Below are 5,905 nucleotides of genomic sequence, written 5' to 3'. Positions count from 1 at the left end.
CGATGGCGGTTCGGCGGGATCGCGAAGCCATGAACGGCGGGCGACCGTCGCGGCCTACTTGATATTAGCGGTTAATTGGTGGCGGGCGTCGTTTTGCGGCGCGCTGGATTAACTTTGGCGTTAAAATGTTCTCTGCAAAGATGTTGGTACTGTAAAAAAGGCAGTAAAGAGGTAGTTCTAACTGCCAGAATCTCTTGAAGAAGCTCCTTTCTTCAAGTTCATCAATCAATCATCAATCTCGAAGTTCTTTATTCGAAACATTATTTGAAATTTTGTCGCAGCACTGAGATGTGGTAAATGGACATTACGTGTTGGCCAGGTTGAGGGACCCTCCATTTTGAAATCTCTTAGACTATTCCTTGCCTATCTTCACGACCAACCATCCAGTGTATGTTTTGAAGGCACACAAGTACCAGCATCAAATTGATGCTTGCATCAGAAGGGCTACCTAGTGACCTGGACTCCTTACGTAAGTGTGCGAACACAATGCAAGCAGGTTTGCCGCTTACTGGTAGTCGGCGCCAATCTGGGTACCTATTCTTGACATCATTCGCAACTTTGCGTATACGCATCACGTGTATTGTTATAAACAGGGTATCCCAGAAATAAGTACCAGTATTTTAAAGGGTGGTAGATCTCGATAAAAGAAACATATTTTCTCTTTATCCAAAGCCTTTAAATAAGTCCAAAATAACGGAGTTATTTTACTTTGAAAATTTCCAAAAAAAATTATTTTTTGCTAATAGTTTGAGAACCTTCTTCTTCATGTGCCTTCTCCTCATCGGAGGTTGGCGACTATCAATTGGAATTCCTCCCTGTCTTGAGCCAAACGGATAATTGCCTGGCCTCTCCTATATTAAACCACTGGCGCAAATTCCGCAACCAGGAAAACCGTTTACGCCCGATGCCTCGTCGTCCTTCAATCTTTCCCTCAACGATCAGCTGTAGGAAACTATATTTGTTATTTCGAAAAATATGACCAAAATATGCTGCTTTCCGTCGTTTTATTGTAGTCAATAGTTCTTGGTCCTTAGACATTCTTTCCAATACGTCGAGATTTGTTTGAACCACTGGATCTTTTCTGGATTTTCTTTCTTGTAAATTTAATCTACTACTTATGTTGCCATATTATCAAGAAATTATTTTTTTTAAATAAAAACTAAAAAAAATCCAAAAAAATTTTCAAAAAATTCCGAATTTTCAAAAAGAAATTATTTAGAAAAAAACCTCATAGGCGTGTTTCTGGGGTTGAACTATACTACCAGTTAAGTTAAAATACTTGCACGTATTTCTGGGACACCCTGTATATGGGTACATAGTAGCGCCGCGCCGCCTCGCGCTTATAACCTTTAAAAATTAAAGCGTGTTATGAAATCGGCTAGTTCACAGTGAAAGCAGGTAGGCGCCGTCAACCAGCGTTCATCGGCGTTCTCGCTTTTACCGGAACGAAAATTTATATATTTCTGCTTTTGCAGGCGCCGACGGCGCACAGAGGGTATTAAGAACTGGAAGTTGCCAAAATTATGTTTTATGATTTTTTTGCTTTTTTGCTAGTAATATTAATTATTAGAGGAGAGGGTGCTAATATGGAACCCCACTTAGTTTTTCCTACACAATATTTTTTCCTCTACTCTGAAACCCTTTCCACCCATCAAATAGGGCCATTCTGTGCAAAACCAAGCAATTTGATGAGGATGCTAGAACAAGAAAGTAATTTGTATATTATAGACGATATTTGAGCGAGGATGGGTGTTATAGAGTAAAGACTATTTCCTTTAAGAATCTACTTAAATCAATGTTTTTTTTGGCAGTGGCAAATATTGGCAAGATTTTTGTACATATTCCAAAGCTGGAGACTTTAAGCACTGAACGGATACTAATTTCCATGCGGAATATTGCCGAATAGTCTTACACCTTATAAAAATTCCTCTGATTTTTTAAATATAAAACATTATACAGAAATAGAATAGAAGGAAAAGTTTCCAAATAAAAATATGGCATAAAACGGGACTTGCCAGCTGGCTCTGTATCCATCATGACAGTTATTATAAACAATTTGCAAAAAAAGCACTACAAACAATTCCACTATTTTATAATCTTAGAAATATTCAGAATACACTCAAGATAATTCATACTTATAATTGAAATATATTATTTATTTGATAGTCAACTTACGACTTAAAAAAAGCTAATAAACGTGCTTACATTTAGTATTTGTAGATTTGTATTCAGTTAAGATAAAAAATGAAAATATCACTTTTGGCCAGGTTTATAGACCAAATATACCTATGTGCGGCGCCGGCGCGGCGGGCGCGGCGTTTGAATATGATTAGGTTAGGTTAGGTTAGTTAATCAGGTAAATTTCCTCTTAATTATCTACTTCCGAACCGTGCTCGCATCCCCGAAAAAGCCCTATAACAATACACTTGATGCATAAACGCAAAGTTACGCATCACTTGCGAGTGGTCAAGAATAGGTCCCCAGAGACGGCGCTTGTTGCCGGAAAGCAGAAACCTGCCACCACTATGTTCGTACCCTAAGTTGTACTACCGCTTCCACAAAGCCTACGGTATTGGTTCAACTGAAGTTGATGAATATCTTTCAGCCTTCAGGTCATTCTTTTCTGCGGAGAGCCTTCTACAACTTCAAAAGATTAGGGAAGAGCACAAAAACGAAACTTGCAGTGTACCGAGCAATACTAATTCCCACCATGTTATATGGATGCGAAACCTGGGTGCTGTACCGCCGACACATAAACGCATTAAACAAGTTGCAACAGAGACATCTTAGACAACTCTTAAGAATAAAATGGTTCCATCATGTCTCAAACGTATCGGTCCTTGAAAAAGCTAACTGCGAGAGTATTGAAGTCATGATTACAAAGTCCCGCTTAAGATGGGCTGGTCACATATGCAGAATGCAATTGAATTGACGCAAACAGATGATCAAGCACCCTCTGAAAAATTAAGCGATAGCAAGCTTAGTCTATTCCTTATTAATATTCAGTCCTTAAGACATAAAACAGATGAATTATATCTTTTACTAGAAGAATTTCCAGATCATTGCCATAACTGAACACTGGTTAAATTTTGATGAGCCTGTGTTTGTTAAAAATTATGCAACAGTAGCCAGATTTAATAGAACAAATTTATCTCATAGAGGTACTATGATAATGTCTTTAAACAACGACTTTTCTGATGTAACTAATTACAATGATTAGTTATCTGAAAAAATATTCGAATTTTCCATTATCCACCATAATGCTTATGACCTTTACGTTATTTGTATTTATAGAACACCTAACTCTGACATGCAATTGTTCTGTCATAATCTACTAAGCTTGCTTGAGTCCCTGCCCTTAAAAAGCAAATTAATTTTGTGTGGCTAGTTATCTTAATATTGACTTTCTTAGTGTATGTGCTGCTCAGGAGTTTCTTCAGTCCATTTTTGATTCTTTTGGAATAGCCATGCATGTAGGCTCACCTACCAGAATATCCAAAACCAGTTCTAGTACTATAGACTATGTTGTGTCATCTTTTGATCCTAACTCCATCGCCTGCAACGTCTTTAGCTCGGGTCTCTCTGATCATGAAGCAGTTTTAACTAAATTTTCGATAAATTCCAAAATCAAAAATGCCCCTCGTAAATTATGCCGTATTTTTTCAGAAAAGAATGCTAAAAAATTCAGCCACTTATGTAAAATATCCAACTGGGATACTCGCTCCTATGATGTCGACACCGAATTTTCTATTTTCGTAAAAACATTAACCAGTCTAGCGTTCAAATCCTTTCCTCTTAGGCCTATTCAAAATAAGCATAATAAACCTTGGACCACTAAAGGTCTGCGCATATCTTCTTGCCGTTCATTATCTCACTTAAAAAACTTCTCAGACAGTGTCTTCTTCCACAATTACGTAAAACTATACTGAAAAATTTATCATAAGACTATAAGAACCGCTAAGGACCTTTATTATAATAGGAGAATCGCCAATTCTAGTAATGTTGCTAAAGAAACATGGTCTATTGTGAATGATTTGAGGAACATAGTTTCTTCGTCTAGCAATATCTCAACCTCACCTGAGAACCTTAACGATTACTTTGTAAATGTAGCGAAAAATTTAACTAATACCATATGTCCTCCTCATGATCCACTTTCATATCTCTCTAAAGATAATGTAAACTTACACAGTTTCTCTTTTTTCGCCTGTAGTTTTAGAAGAGCTTCGCAGAACAATTAATACCATCAAAAATAAATCTCATCTGGGACTGACGGGCTACCTTTAAAAATGTTTTCGAATGCGCCAGAAAGCACTCTGAATCACCTAACTACTTTAATAAACATGTCATTCTGAAATGGTATTTTTCCAAAATGTCTTAAGACGGCAATAATCATTCCTCTGCATACAGGAGGAGACAAAGATCAAGCTTCTAACTATCGCCCAATTGCACTCCTTCCAACGCTATCTAAGATCATAGAAAGGTTGGTTAAAAGAAGGCTGGTATCTTTTCTGTTTAAGTACAAAATACTTCCTGAACATTGGATTTCTAAGCAACAAGTCCACAAATGACGCTATGTTTTCGCTCCTTAATAAAGTTTACTCCAGCCTAAATAACCATCATTCTACAGCAACAATTTTCTGTGATTTTTCTAAGGCTTTCGACTGTGTAAATCGTAAGATCCTAATTAATAAACTGCAGCACTATGGGTTCAGGGGAACATCTTTCGAATGGTTTAAGTCGTATCTGATCAACAGAAGTCAACTTGTGAGGGTGAGTACCACGTTGTCTTCTACTAGGCCATATTTTGTTTCTTCTTTTTATTAACGACATTGCTAACATAAACATCAGTGGCAAAATATGTCTTTTTGCGGACGACACTAGCTTCACTTGGAGCAACAAGGACGTCACGGCACTTCATAGAATTATATCAAATGACTTAACCACCATTAAATCTTGGTGCGATTCGAACCTCCTGAGTCTCAATATTTCTAAAACTAAAGCTTTGTCGTATAAAACTCGCTGCAGCCTTTTGTACTTAACAACAACACCATTAACGTCGTAAAATCTGTAAAATTCTTAGGGCTTGTTGTAGACAATTCTCTGAAATGATACATGCATATGGACGCTTTGTCGAAAAAATTAAGCTCTGCCTGTTTTGCATTAAGATCTGTTTCTAAGGAGCTTAACTTGTTGGTGGCTAGAACTGTTTATTATGCACTTTTTGAGTCGCACCTCAGATATGCCCTTCCATTCTGGGGTACGTGTTGTGCGACTCAATTTGACCGCATTTTCAAGCTCCAGAATGAGCTGTTCGATATTCACTGGGACTAAACAGCAGAACTCTCATTGCCAGGACTTTTTTAAAAATTAAAAATATTAACTCTTCCTTCCTTATTTATATTTGAATCCGTTTGCCTAATACGTAAGCATGTATCAGCTTCTCAAGAAAGGCCATCTCACACTTAGCCACTCAGGAACGCTGAGCAAGTCTTTATCTACCTACCCCACGCTCAGAGTTAGTTAAAAGTTCAATATTATACTTACAACTCGAAAAAAATGCAAAATCACCTGCCATTTGCAATCAAATCCATAACATCATTTTCTTCATTTCGCAAAGCATTGAAATCTTATTTACTAGACAAGGCTTTCTACGCCGTAAATGACATATTTTGATAATCGAATTTGATCTTGTAAACACTGGTCTAATATTTGCTATTACTACATTTACTATGAACTTTCAAAATATTTTTGAATCTTATTTTTTTATTCTTTGACATTGTAAACATTTATAAATGTTTAATTTAAACAATAAAACTGACAATGTAATTTGTATATTTGTTTGGTATTCTCTTCTCTTTGATAGTTTGTTTACTTTACCTTTGTCTACAAATTGTAAAATTTTTTG

The sequence above is a fragment of the Sitophilus oryzae genome, unplaced genomic scaffold, assembly GCF_002938485.1.
Source record: "Sitophilus oryzae breed Bouriz unplaced genomic scaffold, Soryzae_2.0 scaffold_907_pilon_pilon, whole genome shotgun sequence".
Taxonomy (NCBI): Eukaryota; Metazoa; Arthropoda; class Insecta; order Coleoptera; family Curculionidae; genus Sitophilus; species Sitophilus oryzae.
This window is presented reverse-complemented; position numbering follows the sequence as displayed.